The 25664-nt window shown below is 36.2% G+C and overlaps 1 protein-coding gene across 5 annotated transcripts in view; it reads right to left on the bottom strand.

Annotated features, from left to right (window-relative positions):
* Positions 1 to 25664, bottom strand: part of EXOC6B (exocyst complex component 6B) — a 721824-nt gene that overhangs the window by 684061 nt on the left and 12099 nt on the right. The window lies entirely within an intron of this gene.

Genomic DNA, 25664 nt, shown 5'->3' with positions numbered 1-25664 from the left:
GGGGCTCCAAAATCACTGCAGATGGTGACTACAGCCATGAAATCAAAAGACGCTTACTCCTTGGAATAAAAGCTACGACAAACCTAGACAGCATAGTAAAAAGTAGAGACGTTATTTTGCCAACAAAGGTCCGTCTAGTCAAAGCTATGGTTTTCCAGTAGTCATGTATGGATGTGAGAGTTGGACTATAAAGAAAGCTGAGCACTGAAGAATTTATGCTTTTGAACTGTGGTGCTGGAGAAGACTCTTGAGAGTCCCTTGGACTGCAAGGAAATGAAATCAGTCCATCCTACAAGAAATCGATCCTGAATATTGTTTCAGCTTTCAGTTTCAGCATCAGATGCTGAAGGTGAAACTCCAACACTTTGGCAACCTGACGTGAAGAAATGACTCAGTGGAAAAAACCCTGATGCTAATAAACATTGAAGGCAGGAGGAGAAGGGGACGACAGAGGATGAGATGGTTGGATGGCATCACTGACTCAAGGGACATGAGTTCGAGTAAGCTCCAGGAGTTGGTGATGGACAGGGAAGCCTGGCGTGCTGCAGTCCGTGGGGTCACAAAGAGTCGGACACGACTGAGCGACTGAAGTGAACTGACCTAACATGACCCAATGAGTGTAGCAGGTGCTAGAAACAAGGAATTCATAACCTGCTCAGAATACAAATGTGAACTAAACATAATGAGTTAACTGTTATAACAGAAATTATAAAAAGTGTGAAATCTAAGTGTAAAGAAATAACAGAAAAGTTCTAATAGGAATTGAGTCAGGGAAACATAACAGAATAAGCACCATCTCACTCAGACCTTGAAAAAATACTAGGAATTCATCTAGAGGAGCTGAGTAAAAGAAAAGGAAGAGATTAAATTCTCCAGGAATATAACAATCCAATGTGTCTGTATCAGTGGTTCTCAACCTTGCCTGGAAAGGGAAGGAGTTAATTATGGATACATAATTTTATGTACATTTCTCAGGTACAGCCAGGTTTGAGAAGCAATAACTAAAAAAAAAAAAAAAAAAAAACAGAGTAATTGGGTTAGGAGACAGGGTCAGAACAAAAGGACAGCTAGATTATGGCTAGACTGAAAAGGTCTTCAAAGTCAGGCTAGCCCTCTAAAAGGCCATTCCAAAACTATTACAAAATTTCTTCGTGGTTGTTATTACTGGGAAAGGAACTATACCTTTCATCATATTCAGATTCTGCCCCCCCAAAAAAAATCTCTTTTGTTAGCAATAATTTAACCAAGGTTTTAAATGGGAGAATGACATAAAAACAACTCTTTCCTGTGGTAACCAAGAATACCTTCGCACGTGTGTGCTCAGTCACTACTCCAGGCAAGAATACTGGAGTGGGTTGCTATGTCCTCCTCGAGAGGATCTTCCCAACCCAGGGACTGAACCAGCATCACAGACATTAAAAATTAAACCAAAATAAAGGGCTGCCCTGATGAGTCAGTCGGTCATAAAGGTAAAAAATCTACCTGCAATGCAGGAGAGCTAAGTGCTAAGTCACTTTAGTCATGTCCGACTCTGAGACCTTGTGGACTGTAGCCCCCCAGGCTCCTCTGTCCATGGATTTCCCAGGAAAGAATACTGGAGTGGGTTGCCATGCCCTCCTCTGACCCATGTTCAATCTCTGGGTCAGAAAATACCATGGAGAAGGAATTGACAACCCACTCCAGTATTCTTCCCTGGGAAATCTCATAGACAGAGAAGTCTCAGGCTAGAGTCCATGGAGTTGCAAGAGTCAGACAAGACTTAGCGACTAAACCACCACCGCCACTTTAAAAATTAAACTTTACAAATATATTTTTAAGTATCTGTAAAGGATAAAATAATCACTCATTATATCCAAGAATTCTCCTAACCCCTACACATTCATTTAATTCTTACAATAACTTTACAGGATAGGTACTATTATTATCACTCATTTAAATGATGAGAAACCAGAGGCAAATATAAGTTGATTTGACCATGGCGGCATAGCTAGTAAGTAATAAAACCAGAGTTCAAACCCAAGCAGTAGAACTCTAGAAAGATATTTCATTTTGTCATAAAATACCAAAATAGCTGATAGGAGACTTATAAGTGAAATTTTTCAGTTTTAATTTTAATTTAAATACTCCATTTCATATTTCTTTGAAATTAATAACAATGAATGAATAGTAGTAATAATAGCCAACATTTAGTAGAAGCTCTGACTACAAGAGAGACACTGTTTCTCACAATAGCCCTCATAAGATGAATGCTCTTACAGCCCCATTTTACAGATGAGGAAAGTAAGGCACAAAAAGGTAAAGTGACTCACCCAAGATCACACAGTAAATAAGGAACAGAGCCTGAAATGGGGCCCAAGTAGGCTAACCCCAGAGTCTAGGACTGGATTCTAAATTACCACACTAAAACCTACATAATAAAGAAAAATGAGATGAGATGATTTCTACAGTACTTTTTTTTAAGATTTTTTTGGTGTGGACCATTTTCAAGTCTTTATTGAATCTGTTATAATATTGCTCCTGTTTTATTTTTTGGTTCCCAGGCGTGTGGGATTGTAAGCTCTCCGACTAGACACTGAACCCATGAACTCTGCATTGGAAGGTAGTCTTAATCACTGGACCACCAGGGAAGTCCCTACAATAATTTTTATAAATTCTATGATTCTGAATAGAACTGGATCTAAAGTCAAAGTAATATATGCTCTATAAATGATTTTAAAAAGAATGTTTCCATCTACCTAAAGGATCAAATAAAATCCTCTTCTTCTCATTCTCCACTGTGGTGGAGATTACAAGTAACTTGAGTTGGATTACAAGTAACTTAAGTTTTCCAGAAGTTGCTAAAGAAACATAAAGTGCATTATCAGGTTCAGGAACAAACTAGCAAAATAGGTACTTGGGCTTCGTAGGACTGTGATAGATATAAAAATTCAGCTCATACAGATGCCTCAAATCAGGAAGCCCCCCTATTCTCTGTAGAAAATGATTCTTAAGAAACCTGAAATTTAAAAAAAAAAAAAATTTAAAAATTTAAAAAATTAAATTAAAAAAAAAAAGGAAAAAAAAAAAAAAAAGAAACAAACCCTCAACAGAGCAATAGTTTCTACTGAAGTACAGAAATAAAACATTTACATTCTTACTATCAATCTCTTAATCTCATCCATTTACATTTCTATTTTCCAATGTATGTTTTATAAAATATATAATATTTTAGTACTTGCACATAATTTATAAACAAATATACTTTAAAGAGGGTAAGTGTGCTCATTGTTTACTGACAGGAATACATGGTCAAAAAAAAGACAACTTAGCAAAAAAAAAATTACATCACTATAAAGATGGTTTGACTTTTATTTTAAAGGTTCCCTTTTACACCCTAAAGTTTCAGGATATTTTTAGCTGTTTAACTGGTCACCAGATGAATTCCAAAAACACCATGTTGACTGTTCCTACCCTGAAATAAAGGTCCTTCTCAGAAACTTTCAACAAAACTTGAATGAAGGACAAATAATGCATCTGTCATCCCAGAAGGTCCTTTCAGTATCATGAATATAAAGGTAACATCTGGGACAGTGTTTTGACGCTCACCAAGATTAAATAATCTGATCAGAACCATGATGAAATTTGAAGGGATAGAGAACTAAAGACTCTCAATCCCAGAACTATTAGAATATTTATTTGCTCCAAGAATAGACACTGTTCATTTTAGAAAGTCTATTTCTCTGGTGGCTCAGACAGTAAGGAATCTGCCTTCAATGTAGGAGACCCAGGTTTGATCCCTGGGTTGGGAAGATCCCCTGGAGAAGGGAATGGCAACCCACTCCAGTATTCTTGCCTGGAGAATCCCATGGACAGGGGAGCCTGGCAGGCTACAGTCCATGGGGTTGCACAGAGTCAGACATGACTGAGCGACTAACACTTATCTTAGAAAGAACATTTTCTACCATACAAAGATTGGAATTTAGAATAAAGGAAGTTAATATCTTTAAAACCATTTCACTTCCCAGGAAAAATCTGTGAAAGCTTGTTGCAAGTGTTAATTCACTACCTTAACTCGAGGGCAATTTGACAATATTTATAAAAATTTTAAATGTACATTTCCTTTGATCCAGCAATACCACTTCTTGTAATTCATAAGATGATTAGACATATGTACAAAGATATAATATAAGAACTTATAATTGCTAGAAAATTGAAACAATCTAAATGTTTATCATTATTATTGATTAAATAAATTGTGTAATCTATATAATGGAATACCAATCTGATGTACTTCTGAGTCAATGAATATTTTTGAATTTTAGAAATAGGTTACAAAATGTCAGGTATAAATTGAATTGTTTTAAATGAGATCATAAATGTATGTAAATGGATTGAAAACATCTGGAATGAAGTATACCAAAATTAGCTTAGGGTATTGATAATGGGATTTTAAGTATTTTTCACTTTTATCTTTAAACTTTTCCTTTTAGTTTGATTTTTTTTTACTATATATATATATATAATTTTTTAAATCAGAGAGGAAAAAAAATCCCTTTTCATCTATAAAACAAAGAAGTCTAAGATTTGGATCATCTTATCAAAGACCTGAACCTATTTCTTTTCATGACAGATGCTAAGTACTGTTAATTTAGAGAAGAATAAGATAATTTTATCTTAAGAGCAATGGTTCTCAAAGTGACCAGCAGCTGATCAGCATCGCCAAAAACTAGCTAGAAATGCAAAATCTCAGGCTCTACTCCAGACCTGCTGAACTAGAAAATCTGAGGGTGGAGCCCACAACCTGTATCCAGATGATTCTGACCCATTCTCCAGTTTGAGGACCACTGTTTAAGATGAACTCACAATCTAGTAACCTGAAAGACCAATTTAAACACCTCTTGGTATTGTTGGTGCCACATAAATCCAAACAAATGTAGGTGACATCTCCACTGAGAGCCTTCTTTCTGATAAATGTAAGGGATAAAGGCCTCAAAAATATTCAAAATATCATTAATGAAGAAGCAATCCCACCTGACCTGTGACTAATCTTGATGCAAAGAGAACAAATAACAAAACTGCCAAGCCTAACATTACAAACAACAGCCCCAGATGGTGAATCCTATCAAAAGCCTGGTGCTACCCAGGGCAACCTTCTGAAAATTCTAGACAGTAACAAACAGAATCCCAGCTGATCACATACTGACAGAACAGACCTCTGGCAAAGATGTGCGGTTTATACAACATACAATGGAACTATTAACAGGATCCAAGCATTAAGTCATCTCAAAATGTCAAGAACATCCATGTTAAAGCTCAGAGTTGCTTAATTATGAACAAACTAAATATGCCAAAAATAAGTCCAAAAGTTTTTCATAGCAAATTTACTTGAGTTCATTTCTCCAGGGGTCCAGGAGAAGGGGTGGAAAAAAATACATAGTATTAAAATAAGGAAAATGTGAGAGACATAATAAATACAGGAAAGAGGCGTTAAATATATGGACAATGCACTTAAAATTACTCCATCTATGAATACAACTTAAAAAAGAGTTCTCATTTACAGTTTTGCAAGAAATTTTTATATACTCAAAAAAAACACATTTGCCCATATGGTATCTTTCTCCTCTTCAAGATACTTGCCTGCCATCTGCTGGAAAACTGTCCTAATCAATGTACAAACCTACATGACATATGCTATGAATGTCATCATCATTGATATGGCCCAGCTATGCACTATACAACCTGCACAAATGTGCAAAGCAAACACACTTAAGAATTAACCTAATTTAGACCATACATCAGAGAAGGCAATGGCACCCCACTCCAGCACTCTTGCCTGGAAAATCCCATGGGCGGAGGGGCCTGGAAGGCTGCAGTCCATGGGGTCAATAAGAGTCGGACACGACTGAGCAACTTCACTTTCACTTTTCACTTTCACGCATTGGAGAAGGAAATGGCAACCCACTCCAGTGTTCTTGCCTGGAGAATCCCAGGGACGGGGGAGCCTGGTGGGCTGCCATCTATGGGGTCGCACAGAGTCGGACACGACTGAAGCGACTTAGCAGCAGCAGACCATACATGAACCTCCCAGTAAATCAGAAATCTTTAAAAGGTAAAGCTGACAAGACATTAGACTGATAGGAGTCTCCCTGCTACATACATAACCTATAACCTCATCTTTCCAAGTAACTAGTGATAAAACTATATAGCTCTGTGCTTGCAGCCTCAAGCACATAAAGACCAGCAGGTTGTCCTCTGACTCTTGGCTTTTCCAGCAAACAGGATGATGCTGCTTTGACTATGGATCTAGTACATAGGAAAGCACAATTAGTTTAAGAATTTTGCTGCAGATTAATATCCTTCATTTGACTCTGAGTCAATTTAATTTTTATCTATTTTTTAATAGATCTGCTTTCCTATTTTATCTGTTGTATCTCTAAAACAAAAACACCACAATAGACAAAGGTCTGATACAGCCCATCCTAAGGCCATGAAGAGGGGCTTCCCTGGTGGGTCAGTGGTAAAGAATGTGCCCGCAATACAGGCAGACAGATACCCAGGAGGAGGGCATGGCAACCCACACCAGTATTCTTGCCAGGAAAATCCCATGGACAAAGGAACCCTGGCAGGCTACAGTCCATGGGGTCACAAGGAGTTGGGCACAACTGAGCACGCACGCACTCAAGGCCATGGTGAAATGAGTGGTCTGATCACTAGCAACTAATTATTTTATTGACAACCTACTAACTTGGGTTAGTTAGGGCAAAATAGTCTTTCAAAAATTTTTTATTTGATGAACAGAACCTAATGGTGCAAAATAGTAATACCAGAAATAAATCTGCTGAGGTATACAGCAATTTGTAGCATTCTGCAGCCCCTCTTCACTCCTGGACCAGACAGATGACAATTTCTCCTTCATTTAACACTTAAAAGAGCTATTTAAGGAGCCATCTCCGTGTATGACTGGCCTTTGCAGACTAGCAAACTGAGGAGAACCAGAAAGATTAAAGGAATTTCAAAGCCTTTCTAGCCATTTGTAATCCAGTGATACACTTTTACAACTCTACTTCAAGTATCTTAAGAAATTTCTCCCTGCTTCTTTGATCACTGATTAAGACTCTGTGCACCCAAGAAAGGAGGCACAGGTTCAATCCCTGGCCAGGGAACTAAGATCCTGCAGGCCGCACAGCACGGCCAAAACAAAAAAAAGAAACCTGATTGGAAGTGACATGGAATTTGTCCTCCTACTTTGTCAAAGACTGACAGAGAGCAAAAAATAAAACTCTTGACCAAGTTTATGTAATAACATAGGAAATAAAACCACAAGAAAATGAGACCTGGGAATTATTTTAAGAATTAATTATTATAAACTCTTTTTTTAATAAGTCTGGTTAACAAGGTTAAATTCTGGGTCATGCTGTCCAAATGTGACAAAGGAGATGACAACATTTTAAGTCTGGTATACCTTTGGGAGGTTATTTTCCCAGCTTTATAAACTCTCAGAACTTTGTGTGTTGAAATAAGGCCACTTTAAAGTACTGATCACAGGCCCTCATACTGTACAACTGATTTAAAAGTTCAAGCTAAACAAAGCCTTAGGAAGATTTCCTCACTCCAGCAGTATTTAAGAATCACTTTGCCAATTTACCTCCTCCACATCAATGTCTTTTCTGATTGGAGAGGAGGGCCTGAGTCATTATTTCATTTTATTTTTATTTTATTTTTCTTATTGAGTCATTATTTTAAAGAACCGTTTGCTCATCCTCAGTTTACAAAAAAAAAAGTAGTATATTACTACATAATCCATTAGTACATACTAAGTAATCCATTATAATTACATGCCAGCATCCTCAATGAATGCAATGAATCATAACAAAGAATATCAACTGCATTAGGCTTCTTTACTTAAGATTCTCAGTAAAAAAAAATTATGAACTCAAAGTCTTTAGAGTCAATTTGTAAAATCTGGTGCAGGAGCTGGGAACTATAGGCAAACTCTTCTGAAAGATCAGATGATAACTCAGGGAGATAAACAAAGACTTCTTTTATTGTTGTTTAGTCTTAAACCCTAAAGATTTAAACTCTTTTGGTTGAGCTGAATGTATGCTTTTCTTCCCCATTTCACCCTCCCCATGCCTACCTGCAGAGAATGGAAACAAAAGCTACATCTTATATATTGATTATACAGTTTTAGGTATGACCTTAGACAACTGGCCTTGCTGCCTAATTACTGCCAGAAAGGATAATTTCAGACCAACTACAGGCAGTCCCTGATTCATTCAATAAATAAGTTCCTAGGAGTCTATATACAAAGCAAATATTTATAAATCAAACCAAAATTTTTCAGAAGTAATACAGGTGTTTCTGAAATGTTTATGGAAGAACTGATATGATGTCTAGGACTTACTTCAAAATTAGCAAAGGCTGGGATGGGGAGAAAGGGTAGGCAGTTAGAGAATTAGATGAAACAAGATGTGCTGTGTGTTCATAACTGTTAAGACTGTGAGAAGGGTACGCAGGAATTTATTATACTGTTTTTTCAATTTTGTACCCTTTAAATTTTCCACTTCATTTGGTAAGAAAAAAGAATATGACAAGAACTGGCTGTACTTATTAAAGTTTTAAATTTAAATTAAAGCTCATATTCAACAATCCCACATCTATTCTCAAATAGATTTGAGAATCTATTCTATAGTACTGATATATAAAAAGATACTGATAACAAAAATTTTTGTAAAAACAATGTGGGGAAGGAGAAAAAGGAGGCCATCTAAATGTCCATCAAGAGAAGAATATTTAATTCTACAACAAAGTATTCTACAGTCATTAAAAAGAACAAAAGTAGAATTAGAAGTTTCAATTCATAAATATACCTGACATATTTACATATTACTAAATAGAAAAAAAAGATATGTAACAAAATGTAAATGATAACTCCTAGCTAAAAAGAAAACTATAAGACTATGTATGTACATACGAATGCAAGAATGGATATACACATGCTTATATAATCATAGAAAAAAGTCTGGAAAACTACACATCAAATTAATAATGCTTTGAAGAGACAACTTTAGAGTGGGGAAGAGAGGGAATTTTACTTATACTTCTAAATTGTTTCTTTTTTATAATAAACGTAAAATTTTTAAATATTTAAAAGTCATTACTGTTTAAAAATAAAGTACCTGGAACATAAATGTTACTCAATTAACAAAAGAAAAATTTTAAAGAATTGCCTAGGGGCTGTCACACACTCACAGATATGACATAAAATTTTACATAAAATAGAAAACAATAAAGTTTAAAGGAAAATCACATCAACCAATACACTTTTTATAAAATATGAAAGAAAAAGAAGAAATGCAAACACTGGAACACATATATAAACAAGGTTTCTATAGGAAAATCATGGATAGAGAAAACCAAGGTACACTGGATGAGAAAAGACAAGCAGTGTAAAACAAGGGAAGAGGAGAAAAAGACACAAAATATGTGGAAAGAAAATTAGGAGATAGTGAAAAAGTTCCATACATGGGAGAGGGTCATCACGTCACATGAAAACAGCCTTGATAAATGAGGGATGGGGAGCAGGACAGCCAGTTAGTAGCCACGGGAAATCTTTAGAGCTTTCCTTCATTTTTAAAACTCTAGTGAATATCCACTCTTTAATGTATACTGGCTTCAGCCTAGAGGGTAACAGCTTGAGCAGTGTGAGTTAACTCTGGCTTTCAGACTTCTATTTCAATGTGATGAAACAACATACATTTATCTTCCTCCCTCCTAAAACTCCACCAAAGGAAAAGGTAAGCCTATTACTCCAAAAAGAACTAGGAAAGAACCTGCAGCTAACAAGATATAGCAACATTTTCTGGAAGAAAAGCTGCTAAATGGCAATAAGGATGAAGCAGATTAGTACAAAAAAAAGTCTATTTGCCAATGGAATGAAATCCAAAAGGGAGTCTAGGTACCAACCATAATCATGGAGAAGGTCAGGATTTAGAACGCCATGAATAACGGAAGCACTGAAAACAAACAGATGAACTGAAATAGTTAATACAGAACAGTCAAACCCATACACGTGCACCCCATACATGGAGATTCCAGCAGCCAAACACCTACCAAGGTATCAGGGGATTCTTTTCTGGAGAAATTATGTAGCCTACAATATACTAAAAACCACTTAATAGTACAGTTTAAATAAGTAAATTGTATAGTACATGAACTATTTTCAATAAAGCCATTGGGGGAAAAAAGCACTAATTTCCCTTTTCTTCCACAATGGGAAATTAATTAATAGTGCCTAAAATTGAATGGAATTCAATTTGCCTAAAATATGGAAACTGACTTTTTACCTTAAGTAAAAAGTTGACCTAAAGTTAATGATGGTCATATCTCATAAATAGATTTCTGCCTGATATATACTTGTATCATCTTTATACTCTCTCTACTGCTTAATTTTATTTTTACTAGTAAGCATGCATCATACTTACAAAAAGAAAAAAAAAACTGAGAATCAAAAGGCTTATAATAAGACTTCCACTTCTGGAAAGATGTAGCAGACATAGTATTTTCTATTTCTCCCCATTAGTATAACTAAAACTCTAGACATTACATGTAAAACAAAATAAGAAAATATGAAAGGTGGAAAGAAGGCAGCAAACTGGCTTGGATCTCAAAACAAAAAGCATGACACAATGATGAGTCCCCTGTGCTTTCTTTTTGCCTTGTATCTCAGACTTGGAACTAAAGAGACTGGCAACCCAGAAACACAAACAGGTGCAAATTTTAAAAAGCCCCCACAAACGCTTGCTCTCTCTAGTCAAAAGATGACCAAAGAGGCAGTCAATCAAGACAGAAAACATTTATACAATCACCCTTCTATTCAAGATAAACACCACAGGGCTCGGGGGAAGGGAGGGTGGGGAAAGTGACCCACCCATAACCCAGACCACCACAGTCAGAAAGAAAACCTAGAAATCTACCCTCACAGGTGATGACAAGGCACCCAACACCCCAGTCAGGGTGGCAGAGAAGGCCAAGAAGGGATCTGGAACTTTCATCCCCACCAAATGGTTACAACCCCCTCTCCCACACCACAGTGTCAGCAGAGACCAAGAGTCACAACTGCCATCTCCGGCAGTGATGAGAAACCATTCTCAGATGTCAGCAGAAACCAAGGGGCACCCTACCTAAAAGTACTGAAGCAGTGACCCACACATTCTCCTACCCAAGTGATATCAAAGAAAGCCAGCTAAAAGAACAGGTTTAAATGAGAGCCAGAGCTGCTTAACATAATACAAAAATGTACAGATTTCAATTAAAAATCATTCTTCAGACCAAAACCAGGAAGTTGCCAAACTAATGAAAAGGGCAATCATTAGGTGCCAAAACGGAGACAACAGAAAAGAATTATCTGGTGAAGATTACAAAGTGGCCATGATAAACATGATTCAACAAATAATTATGTACATGCTTGAAACAGAAAGAGAACCCGAACAAAGAAATACAGGAAATGATAACCAAATTGAGAGTTTAGAACTGAAAAATACAATAACTGAAATTAAAAACTTAGTGGCTACACTCAAGAATAGAGTGAAAGGGAGAGAGGAAAAGACTCAGTGAAATAAAAGAACAGGCGAAATCACGTTATTAGAACAACATGAGAAAATCAACTGAAAGAACGAACAGAGCCTCAGGGGCCGTTGTTGGACTGTACCAAAAATCTAACATCCATGTTACCAAAGTCCCAGAAGGAGAACAGAAAAACGATGCGGCAAGAAAGTTCTTGAAGAAATAATGGCTAAAAACTTCCCAAGTTTGGCAAAGGATGCAAACCTACCAATTCAAAAAGATCAGCAAATGCCAAACAGGATAAACCCAAAGAAATTCACGCCAAGACACATTATAAATTAAACTCCTGAAAACTAAAGACAGAAAAAAAAAATCTTGAAAGTAATCAGAGGAAAAATGACATCTTTCCTCTAAGGGAAAAATTACTTGAATGACAACAAACTTCTCATCAGAAACCATGGAGGCCAAAAAAAAGTGGCACAGTACTTTTCAACCAGAATCCTACACCCAGGAGAAATATCCTCTAGGAATGAAGGAAAAATCAAAACATTTCTCATGTGAAGGAAAACTCAGCCATTCCCATGTAAAGAGAATTTGTTGCCAGCATGCCTACTCTAAAAGAATAGCTATAGGATGTTCTCTAAACAGAAAGGAAATGATTTTTTTAAAAAAGGAAAGCTTGGAGTATCAGAAAGGACACAGTAAGCAAAAATGTGGATAAATAAAGGGACATGGTGTGGAGGGGGGGGTGGTAAGGTTTCCATACTTCACTCAAAGTAGAAAATGATGACACTAGTAAAACGTCAGGAAGTTAAATAAAAACAACATGAACACTAGAGAAACCACCAAAAAGTGTACGCTCAAAAACATTAGATAAATCGAAACGAAATTCTCTAAAAATGTTCAAGTAATTCAAAGAAAAGCATAAAAAAGAAAACAGAAAAACAAAAGAGAGAATAATCAGAAAACAACAATGAAACAACAGAATTAAGATTTAGCATATCAATAATTACATTAAATGTAAATGTTCTAATTATACCTGACAGAAAGGGCAGATGAAAAAAGCAACTACACACTATCAGCACAAATTAAAATGCAGTGAGGCAGGTCAAAGACAAAAGAAGGGAAAGTTATATATCGTGTAAACAGTAAAAAAGGAAAATGGGTAATCTATTATCATCAGATTTAATATTTAATATTTCAATAAGTATTAATTTACTATTAATTAATAATTTAATATTTAATATTATCATCAGATAAAGCTGACTTCACAGCAAAGAAAATTACCAGGAAAAAAAACAACGAAATGCTCAGTCCACTAAGAAGACATCACAATTCTGAATTCATATGTACCAAACAAAAGAGTTGATAAAGATATGAAGCAAAAATGGACAGGTCTGAAAGGAGAAATAGACAATTCCACAATTATAATTAAGAGACTTCAATACCCCTCTCTCAACAATTAAGAGAAATAGAATATCAGCATGGATATAGAAAAACACAAATTAATGGAAATCTAATGAACATTTATAAAATACTCTGCCCAACAGAACGGGCCTCCCAGGTGGCACAGTGGTGAAGAAGCCAATGCAGGAGATGCAAGAGACATGGGTTCGATCCCTGGGTAAGGAAGATCCCCTGGAAGAGGAAATGGCTACCTGCTCCAGTTACTGAGTGTAGCACTTTAACAGCATCATCTTTTAGGACTGATGCTGAAGCTGAAGCTCCAAATACTTTGGCCACCTGATGTGAAGAGCCAACTCATGGGAAAAGACCCTGATTCTGAGAAAGACTGAAGGCAGGAGGAGAAGGGGATGACAGAGGGAAAGATGGTTGGATGGCATCACCGACTCAATGGTCATGAGTTCAAGCAAACTCCAGAAGACAGCAAAGGACAGGGAAGCCTGGCGTGCTGCAGTCCACGGGGTCACAAAGAGCTGGGCATGCCTGAGTAACTGAACAACAACCCGCTCCAGTATTCTTGCCTGGAAAATTCCATGGACAGAGGAGCCTGGTTTGCTATACAGTCCATGGGGTGGCAAAAAGTTGACCATAACTGAGCACACACACTCAACAAAATACACATTCTTTTCAAAAGTTTGTAGAATATATATCAAGAAAGACCATATAGTCCATAACACAAACCTCAACAAATTCAAAAGACCTGAAATCAACACAGTATCTTCTCCAACCATAATAGAATCAACCTAGAAATTGATAACAGGAAATATTCAAATCCTTAGATACTAAACAACACACTTCTAAATAATTCATGGGTCAAACAGGAAGTCTAAAGGGAAATCAAAAATACACTAAACTAAATGAAAATACAACATATCAAAATTTGTGGGCCACAGGTAAAGCAGAGCTGAGCTATTTATAGCACCAGAGGTAATTTATAGTATTATAAATATAGAGATAGGTAGCACTAGAGATGGGCTTACCAGGTGGTGATAGCGGTAAAGAATCTGCCTGCCAATGCAGGAGATGCCAGAGATGCAGGTTCAATCCCTGGGTTGGGAAGATATCCTAGAAAAGCAAATGGCCACCCACTCCAGTATTCATGCCTGTAAAATTCCAAGGACAGAGGAACCTGGCAGGCTACAGTCCATGGGTCCCAAAGAGTCAGACACAACCGAGTGCACACAGCACGAGACACAGTTTATATCATTAGAAAAAAGGAAAAATCTCAAACCAATATTTGAAGCTGCTATATACCTGAAGAGCCTACAGAGCAAAAACAAAACAAAAGACAAACAGTAGGAAGGAAATAGTAAAGATGCAAGCAGAAATCAATACAAAAGAAAACAGAAAAACAATACAGAAAATCAATGAAAACAATGAAATCAATGGAAAAATGATTCTTTGAAGACACCAACAAAATCAACAGATATCTAACAAGTTATCAAGGTAAGGAATAAAACCACAGATATCACTACATACCCTGTAGCCATCAAAGGGATAATAAAAGAGAGCTATAAACTCTTTTGACATAAATTTGATAATGTAGATGAAATAAACCAAGTCTTCAAAAATCACAAATTATCACAATTTACCCACTATAAAACAGTAATTTAGCCCTACAACTATGAAGGAAACTCAATTAGTAATCAGTTCAGTTCAGTCGCTCAGTCATGTCCATCTCTTTGTGACCCCATGGACTGCAGCACGTCAGGTCTCCCTGTCCATTACCAGCTCCCGGAGCTTGTTCAAAGTCATGTCCATAAAAAAAAAAAAAAAAAATCATGTCCATCGACTTGTTGTTTAGTCACTAAGTCATATCTGACTCTTTTTGCAACCCCATGGACTGTAGCCCTGCTGTCCTTGGGATTTCCAAGACAAGAATACTGGAGTGGGTTGCCATTTCCTTCCCGGAGGATCTTCTCAACACTCTTGCATAAAGTGAAAGTATCAGCTGCTCAGCCATGTCAGATTCTTTGTGCCCCATGGATTGTAGCTTGCCAGGCTCCTCTGTCCATGGGGTTTTCCAGGCAAGAATACTGGAGTGGGCTGCCATTTCCTGTCTGAGGCACCAGGAAAGCCTCTCTGGACCGTGGAATCGAGCCCACACCTCCTGCACTGAATTTTTCACCACTGAGCTACCAGGGAAGCCCAGAATTTGTAATATTGATATAAGATCTCCCAAAAAATAAGTCTCCAGGCCTAGTTTAATTGGAGAATTCTACAAAATGCTTAAACCAAAATTAACCTAATTATGAATTAATTAATTCTAAAGCCTCTTCTTGAAAACAGAAGAAAGAAGAAACATCTCCTAATTAATTTTTCTGAAACTACCCTGTCATCAAAATCAAGACAACAAAAAATAAATAAAACTGCGTATCAATATCCCCCATAAATATAAACATAAAAATTCTTAAGAAAAAATGGACAAGTAGGTATATAAAAAGGAATATATACAATTACTAAGTTAGGTTTATTTCAGGAAGGCAGGTTCATTCAGTATTCAAAATCAATCAATGTAATCCAAAAGACTAAAGAAGAAAAACCACATGATCATATCAACCAATGAAATAAAAGCACTGGACAAAATTCAACAATTTTTCAAGATTAAAAACTCTCAGCAAACAGGAATATAAGGAAACTTCCTCAACTTGATAAAGAGTATTTGCAAAAAATCGTATTAACTTAAACACTATACTTGGGGGAGAGACTGGATCCTTTCTAAGACTAGGAACAAGACAAAGATGTCCACATTCGCTGGTCTCATTCAGCATAGTCCTGTCCAGTCCTGGACAGTCCTGACAGCATAGTTCTAGACAGTGAAAAAAAAAGTTAAAAGTAAAAGGGTACAGATTAGAAAGAAAAAATAAAACTGTCCATATTGCACATGACATTATTATCCACATAGAAAATTCCAAGGAATCTACAAAAAAGGTCCTAGAATAATAAAGAAAGTTATAAAGATACAAGGTAAACATCCAAAAATTAATTATATTTCTACATGTTAGCAATGAACATAATGACACTAAAATTAAAAATACCGTTTACAATCACTTTTTTTAAAAAGAAATACTGAAGTGTAAATCTAACAAAATATAGACTGAATTTGTTTGCAAAAAATTACACAATGGTGATGAAAAGAGAGCTAAACAAATTGAAAGACATATCATGTCTGTGACTGGAAGACTCATGAAGTAAAGATGTCCACTCTCCACAAATTGATAACAGGTTTAATGCAACTATCAAAATCTCAGCAAGTTACTTTCATAGATGCAGACAAAATTATTCTAAAATTTATTTGGAAAGGCAAAGGAAATAAATGAACTAAAACTATTTTGATTAAAAAAAGATTAAAGTGGGAGGAATCAGTCTACCCATTATCAAGACTTATTCTATTTAGTTATGGTAACCAAGACTATGATGCTGGCAGAGGGATAGACATATAGATCAACAGAAAAACTGAGGCCCCAGAATACACAAGTGGCTTTTGACAAAGGTACAAAAGTAGTTCATTAGAGGAAAAAGAGCCTTTTCAATAAAAGGAGGTGGAACAACAGGATATCCATGGTGGGTGGTGGGGAGAGGAGAGGAGGGAGAGAGAGAGAAATTTTGAAGTGTCACTCCTTATACAAAAACTACAAAATTAAAAAAATTAACTCAAAATGAATCACACGCTTTACATTTTAGTAAAACTATAAACTTTTAGGATTAAAAAATGACACACAGGAAAATCCTCAAGATCTAAGGCTAGGCAAATAGCTCTCAGAATTGACACCAAAAATATGTTCTATATGAAGAAGAAATGGTAACTTGAACTTCATCAAAATAAAAAACTTCTGATCTGCAACAGACTCTGTTAAGAGGGTGAAAAGACAAGTCACAGAGTGGTAGAAAATGTCTATAAATCACACATACAATAAAGGACTAGTATCTAGGATACAGTTTTCAAAACTCAACAATTAAAAAAAATCTAATTAGAAATTGGGCAAAACACATGAAGAGGCAATTCAACAAAGTATATACACATATGGCAAATACGCACATAACAAGATATTCAGCATCATTAGCAGTTAGAAAAATGCAAATTAAAACCACGATGCAGTATGAAAGTGAAAGTGAAATTGCTCAGTCGTGTCCGACTTTTAGCAATCCCATGGACTGCAGCCCCACCAGGCTCCTCCGCCCATGGGATTTTCCAGGCAAGAGTACTGGAGTGGGTTGCCGTTGCCTTCTCCAGGGAATCTTCCCGACCCAGGGATCGAACCCAGGTCTCCCACATTGTAGACAGACACTTTACCTCATATTGCTAGCAAGGATCTGGAAAAATGGAACCCACCTACATTGCTGGTGGGGATGTAAAATACTATCACCACTTTAGAAAACAAGTTTAGTAGTTCTTCAAAAGGTTGAACAGAGTTACTGTATGACCCAGAAATTCCACTACCAGTTATATACCCCAAAGAAGTGAAAATGTGTGTTCAACTTACAGATGTATTTATAGCAGTTTCATTTTAATAACCAAAAACTGTAAATAAGCCAGATGGCCTTTAATGGGTAAATGATTATACAACTGTGGTACAGCTATACCATGGAATACTATTCTGCAATAAAAAGGGACAAACTTGATATAACACATCAATATGGATGAAATCTCCAGGAAATTATACTGAGTGAGTAAAGCCAATTTCAAAATGTTACATTCTGTATGGTTCCATTTATATAACATTCTTGAGATGACAAAACTATAGAAATAGAGAACAGTTTACTGGCTGTCAGGGATTAAAGAGCATATAGGGACAAAAGGAAAATAGGGATGCTTGTGATGGTGGAAATGTGCTGTACTTTGACTGTAACAATGCCAGTATCTTGCTCCTGATATATTGTGCTACAGTTTTTCAAGATGCTACTAGTGGAGGAAAGTGTGTAGAAGGTACAGGGGATCTCTGTATAATTTATTAGAACTGAATCCCCAATTATCTCAAAACAAAAAGTTACATTTTTAAAAAATGCAAATAATAAATGTATAGAGCCAGATCCACATTTACCATTTAAAATGTTTCCAATAGCCTATTTTACTTTAGATTTCCAGAGCTGTTCTCATCCCATTTTCCTCTTTCTTTTGCTACTCCAATGCCAAAAGATCTTTGTTGTACACTTCTCCCTTATAAATGTCAAGTAATTCTTTTACCTCATCAAAAACAAAATGTTTGGCTAGCTCCCTTATTTCCTTTTTTTTTAATGTGTTATACAAACACGTCTTTCTCAAAATCAAACTCCATACCAAAAATGTTTCATAACATGGATTCAGTCAAGCTCAATGTCTGCTGTTTTTGTTCATCCGTGCGTGCATGCTCAGCTGCTTCCATCGTGTCAAACTCTTCGCGGCCCTATGGACTGTAGCCCACTAGGCTCCTCAGACCATGAGATTCTCCAGGCAAGAATACTAGAGTAGTTGCCATGCCCTCCTCCAGGGGATCTTCCACCACCCAGGGATGGAAGCAGCATCTCCTGCATTGTAGGCGGATTCTTTACTGCTGAGCCACCAGGGAAGGCCTTATTCATTCATATTTCTTGGTAAGATCACATTTCATATCAATACCCTTAAAATTTTATTGTTTATTGGCACCAGAGCTTCCCCAGAAAGTGGAAGTTAGTTGCATTGTGATGATTCTTGCTTGCTTTGATGTATCACAGGAAGCAGAAGAGAGATACAAAAAGCAAGCACAAATATAGGGAAAGAAACAAAGCCAAAATATGCAAAGGAGAAAAACATTAAAAAGCACTTTTCAAATATAGAGATACTGAGAACAATAAGAGCAAAGGCTTGGACAAGAAATAAGATGTCAGTGCTTCACTAAACAAAACTACAGTGCCAAGAGATGCAGCTTCATCCCAGCCTGTCATGTTCCAAGTGCATAAAAACAATCAAAACTGAAAGTCTGTGTTACTCCACAGCTTTTTATTCAAAAACAATTACAGCAAAAGAGCCTCATTTTAATCCAAATTATCACTTTTGGCAAATGGCCTATCACTTATCTAATACACAAAAGAATATTTATCCAGCATCCTAAACACTGCTAAGTCACTTCAGTCGTGTCCGACTCTGTGCGACCCCAAAGACAGCAGCCCACCAGGCTTCCCCGTCCCTGGGATTCTCCAGGCAAGAACACTGGAGTGGGTTGCCATTGCCTTCTCCAATGCGTGAAAGTGAAAAGTCAAAGTGAAGCTGCTCAGTCGTGTCAGACTCTTAGCGACCCCATAGACTGTAGCCTGCCAGGCTCCTCCATCCATGGGATTTTCCAGGCAAGAGTACTGGAGTGGGGTGCCACACAGGAAACATCTAAATTTAACTCAAAAAATTATAGAACTACTCTTTTTAAAAGTCTGTTATTACTGTCATTGTTTTTGCTTTTGCTTTTATCTAGTCTGATTATCAAATTACCATATAACTGAAGGTAAATTCATTACAGTGCAAGATACATGTCAATGAGATGATCATCAACTCTCTGAATGGGGGACTCAAGAGTCCACTGGTTAAGATCTCACTTTCCAGTTCCAGGGGCTCAGGTTCATTCCCTAGTGGGGAAGCTAAGATCCCACATGCCTCACAACCAAAAAACCAGAACATAAACAACAAAAGCAATATTATAACAAATTCAATAAAGACTTTAGAAATGGTGCCTATCCAAAAAAAGAAAAAAAAACTGTGAATGGGAGGCATGTATTAACAGAGTCCTAGTCCATATATATCATCACAAATCACATCAAGGTAATCTAGCTGGATGTACTGTGATAGCTCTTGCTTACTTAGATGTTTAATTGGGCAATGCATGTTTTTCAAAGTTCTAAGTCACAGTTCACAGTTATGCAAATACATATCACATGATTAAATTTATTTTATCAATCACTGTGCTCTTAGACTTATACATCTCAGCTTTTTAATTATAAATCTAGAATAGGTTCAACAGTACATGAACCATGAACTTCCAGATGTTCAAGCTGGATTTAGAAAAGGCAGAGGAACCAGAGATCAAATTGACAATACCTGCTGGATCATCAAAAAAGCAAGAGAGATCCTGAAAAACATCTACTTCTACACCAAAGCCTTTGACTGTGCGGATCACAACAAACTGTGGAAAATTCTTCAAGAGATGGGAATACCAGACCACCTTACCTGTCTCCTAAGAAATCTGTATGCAGGTCAAGAAGCAACAGTTAGAACTGGACATGGAACAACAGACTGGTTCCAAATCAGGAAAGGAGTACATCAAGGCTGTATACTGTCACCTTGCTTATTTAACTTATACACAGAGCACATTATGCGAAATGCTGGGCTGGATGAAGCACAAGCTGGAATCAAGATTGCCGGGAGAAATATCAATACCTCAGATATGCAGATGACACCACTCTTACGGCAGAAAGCAAAGAAGAACTAAAGAGCCTCTTGATGAAAGCGAAAGAGAAAGTGAAAAAGTTGGCTTAAAACTCAACATTCAGAAAACTAAGATCATAGCATCCAGTTCCATCACTTCATTGCAGATAGATGGGGAAACAGTGGAAACAGTGACAGACTTTATTTTGGGGGGGGGCTTCCAAAATCACTGCAGATGGTGACTGCAGCCATGAAATTAAAAGACGCTTGCTCCTTGGAAGAAAAGTTATGACCAACCTAGACAGCATAGTAAAAAGCAGAGATATTACTTTGCCAACAAAGGTCCATCTAGTCAAAGCTATGGTTTTTCCAGTAGTCATGTATGGATGTGAGAGCTGGACTATAAAGAAAGCTGAGTGCTGAAAAATTGATGCTCTTGAATTGTGATGTTGGAGAAGACTCTTGAGAGTCCCCTGGGCTGCAAGGAGATCAAACCAGTCCATCCTAAAGGAAATCAGTCCTGAATATTCATTGGAATGACTGATGCTGAAACTGAAACTCCCAATACTTCGGCCACCTGATGCGAAGAAATGACTCACTGGAAAAGACCCTGATGCTGGGAAAGATTGAAGGCAGGAGGAGAGGGGACAACAGAGGATGAGATGGTTGGATGGCATCACCAACTCTATGGACATGAGTTTGAGTAAGCTCCAGGAGTTGGTGATGGACAGGAAGGCCTAGCTTGCTACAGTCTATGGGGTCTCAAAGAGTCAGACACAACTGAGCAACTGAACTGAACTGAGAGTAAGTTAGGTTCCAGACATTGTAGGTAAATAGCCTCCATTAATTAATAGCACATACCTTTTCCAGAGAGTATATTGTGAATTACACAACTTAAGACAAAATATCTACGATTACTTTATTTGCTGGCAATTTTTTAAATGGCCAAGGTAGGTTGGTCTTTTTTAACACCAAATTTAAGACTATTAGGAATAAAATTATTATGGCTTTAACAGCATTTATGTCATTCTAGAACACAACCCAAATAACTTTCAAAGACCTTTGGCTCTATCCTTAAGTACTCTCTCTCACTGCATTTCTTTTGAAGGAATAAAGTGGCTTATTCAGGTTCTTCAACTTTCATAAAAATACTCCAATCCACAGATGGTTTACTTTTAAAGTACACGTGGGTCTTACTTAACTAAGAACACAGGCAAGTGATACATTCAGAAAGAAAGGCAAGTATATATATGTATAATCTTGAACTCATTGATAATTGTCATTGTCAAAAACCTTGACTACTAAAAGCAGTACTTAGGAAGAATTGACTAATGTACATGTAACGCATACACTCTTCTATATTAGAAATTATGAAGACTGGTCACAAGCATTTTACTAAGGAAAGGGTGTGTAGCATTCAAAGATTCTCAAAGTGATCAATAATCAAAAAAAGGAGGTAAGTGCACAAGTTTCACTGTATATATTGTCAAATCTATGCCCTGATTAAGGCAAGACAAGCAGACACCTTCATTCCCTTGACTCCCTGCAGAACTGCTTTTACTGAATTGTGCTTTGGTTATGCCGTATGTTTTCACTAGAGGACAATGTAAGAAGCAGCCTGTCACATATTGCTGCATTTCCTATACGGATATTAAAGCTACATTACACAGGGTCTTCTTTGTAAGGACACATGGTATAAACAGCTCTCTGGTCTTACTCAGAACCAAGAATAGCTGTGCTTCTCCAAAGTAACTACTTTTTAATTTTACACCATAACTCAAACAACAAAGCATATCTCGTTTTTGCACTAGCTGCTGGAAACCCTAGAGCCAAACCGATGGCTACTTTAACAAACATAATCTTTTTACAGCTCTCTCTTGACTTCATATTCTTTCCTACCTTTGCTTTCCCTTGCCCTAATTTGCTCACCACCGTTGACTGTATCTACTATATGTATTTTTGTAAATCACATATATTTTTGGAAACATCTAATTCCTCTCTACAACAAGGCAAAGGGAAAATCAGAGAAAAAGAGAGGGAAGGGGAGAACAGTCAACTGTCAACCAGAATAAGAGGGGAAGGAGATTGAGAATAACCACAAAACAAAGTTAAAACAAAATTAATTACCTTTCAAAAAATCAGTCAAAACATAAAGGAAATATTAATGCTAAGTTGCCTGCAATTTGAAAAACATTTAACATCCTTAGGATATCTATAAATGCAAAATATAACATAAATATAACTTACAAATTTATATCACAAATTGCTTTTTAAAATAGCCAAAATATTAAAATATTTCATTATCATTTTCTATTTCTTAGCTGACCTCTGCTTATTTCAAATATTCGAACAAAGTTCGTGCAACATCAGTTAGTCAGCAAACTGTCTTCTTTGTTTTCTGTTACATACTCCAGCAGATACTACAACACTACAAAAAAAAAACTTTACTCTTTTTTCTCATAGCCTTAGCAGGTTATCTCTAAAAAATAAGTTATTAGTCACAACAGGTCACAAGTGTTTAAGACCAGCTCTGCTTTTAACTCAGTTTTTACTAACTCATCTCCCCTTATTATTTTTGGTATTTCCTCCAAGCAAATATTAAATATCATAGATGCTCAGTATCTCAACCTAGATTCACACATTTCATAGGGAAGCTACTTACAAATTTAATTTCAGGCTATTTTCAGCAGGAAGCTGAAACCCCGTATGTGATTAAATCAATTATTACATCATTAGCAAATGCTAAAAGCTATCAAATCCAATGATGGAAAGAATAAAAATATTATTTTCCTCAATGACATAAAAATATTCATATTCCAAACTATATTCATATTTTAAACTACACATATCATATTTCAAACTAAAGCAAAATCATAAATGTCATCTAAAATCCTAAACTGCTTCCGAAATAACTGTCCTAAATAAATGTCCATACTAAATAACTGTCCTTCAAAATAACTGTCCATACTACACAACTGTCCTTCTCAATAATTTTTTGCAACTAATTCATATACAAATTATGCAGATGCTGGAAATTATGTAAACATTTTAATATATACCATAACATTTTAAAGTAAAGAATTTATTAAAATGTTGACATCCTCTGATTTGCTAAGAATTTCATTTGTATATGAAGCAGTATTATCTAATAATGTTTACTGCATTCCCCCAAAACCTGCTGATTTCAAATTATCATAGCCTACAGGTATAAGATTTTTGTAATTTTAAACAGTCTGTTTATTCATGTTCCTTTATAATTAAAACAATAAAAAGGAAAGTTTGAAACTTTCATTCCACAAAAAAACAACAGTTCCTTTGTTTTAGTAATTACAACCCATTTTCGTTTGCATACTCCTAATTCATTTAAGCACAGTATACCTATCAAAGGCTCTTAGTTCAGTTCAGTTTGTTCAGTCGTGTCCGACTCTTTGTGACCCCATGGACTACAGCACACCAGGCCTCCCTGTCCATCACCGACTCCCAGAGTTTACTCAAACTCATGTCCAAAGGCTCTTCACTAGTGCTCAAATCAAAAAGAAAAAAAGCCAACCTTATAGAAAAATAAGCAAAGGACACAGACAAACAGCAAACACACACATATACACACACAGCCTTTATATATAGGAAGAAACATTAAGCCTCACTCATAGAAAGAAATACAACACAAATAAAAACTTCACTGAAATACCATTTTCACTTATCATATTGGAAAAATCTCAAAAGTCTAACACACATGCTTTGTTTAAAAAGCTATGGAGAAATAAGCAATCTCATAGGCCGCTAGAAGGAGAACAAAATGATATAACTTCTATAGAGAGTAATACCTATGAAAGTAGAAATATTTAATACATTCATCATTTTACCTAGCAATCCCACTTCTGAAAACACATCCTACAGATACGGTACAACGTGTACAATAAGAAATGACAGATATTCAAGGTTATTCACAGTTGCATCATTTTGTCCAAAAGAAGACTGGAAATACCCAAATATACAGAAATAGGGGACTGGATGAATAAACCATAGTACAGTCACACTATGTAGCTGTAAAAAAGAATAAGGAAAATCTCTACATACTGATACGGACAGATCTCCAAAATATATTGATGAAATAATACAAAAAGTACAAGACACTAAGATACATAATTGTATATACAGTATATTATTTATTATATAAAAGGGGAGGAGAAAATAAAATCATATACACCTATATTTGTAATAAAATACAATGGAAGAATAAACAACAAACTAATAAAACAAAAAGAGGGAATAGGAAACATACTAGATTTATGGTTCATACCTTTTTATTTGCACTTTTTAAATATTTCTAACCCATAGAAATAATTTACCTACTCGTTTTTTTATTTTCAGAATTATACTAGGTAAAACTTCCACATGAGTTTCACCAGCATCACATATTTGATCTGATGATACCTAATAAACTCTTCAAATTCAATATAGGAATGATTGCCAAATGTTACTCTCCCATTTAATTTCCCTCTGTGACTACTAATTTTCTTATGGCTTGAATCTAATTGATCAGATAACACACTAGAATAACCTTCCACCGGAAAAGCTGCAATGAAAATTTGTGTTTAGCTCAAATAAAATCAAAGTTGGAGCCCACTGCTGATAGAACCAAACCAACAATGTCTTACCAGCTACACGGCTTTGTTCATTTTTCCAATTTCCCTGACAATTCAATGAAGTTATTATAATAAAACCTAACATTATCAAACTACAAAAAAATTCATTATCCTACTTCATACTGTACAGAAACCTTTTAATGACCCAGATAACCACAATGGTGCACTCACCTAGAGCCAGACATCCTGGAGTGTGAAATCAAGTGGGCCTAAGGAAGCATCACTATGAACAAAGCTAGTGGAAGTGATGGAATTCCAGTTGAGTATTTCAAATCCTAAAAGATGATGCTGTGAAAATGCTGTACTCAACATGCCAGCAAATGTGGAAAACTCAGCAGTGGCCACAGGACTGGAAAAGGTCAGTTTTCATTCCAATCCCAAAGAAAGGCAATGCCAAAGTATGTTCAAATTACCATACAATTGCAATCATTTCACATGCCAGTAAGATTATGCTCAAAATCCTTCAAGCTAGGCTTTTGCAGTATGTGAACCAAGAACTTCCAGATGTACAAGCTGGATTTAGAAAAGGCAGTGGAACCAGAGATCAAATTGCCAACATATGCTGGATCATAGAAAAAGCAAGGGAATTCAAAAAAACCATATACTTCTGCTTCACTGACTATGCTAAACCCTTTGACTGT

Source organism: Bos taurus, chromosome 11 (genome assembly GCF_002263795.3).
Source record: "Bos taurus isolate L1 Dominette 01449 registration number 42190680 breed Hereford chromosome 11, ARS-UCD2.0, whole genome shotgun sequence".
In the NCBI taxonomy this organism is placed as follows: Eukaryota; Metazoa; Chordata; class Mammalia; order Artiodactyla; family Bovidae; genus Bos; species Bos taurus.
This window is presented reverse-complemented; position numbering and strand designations above follow the sequence as displayed.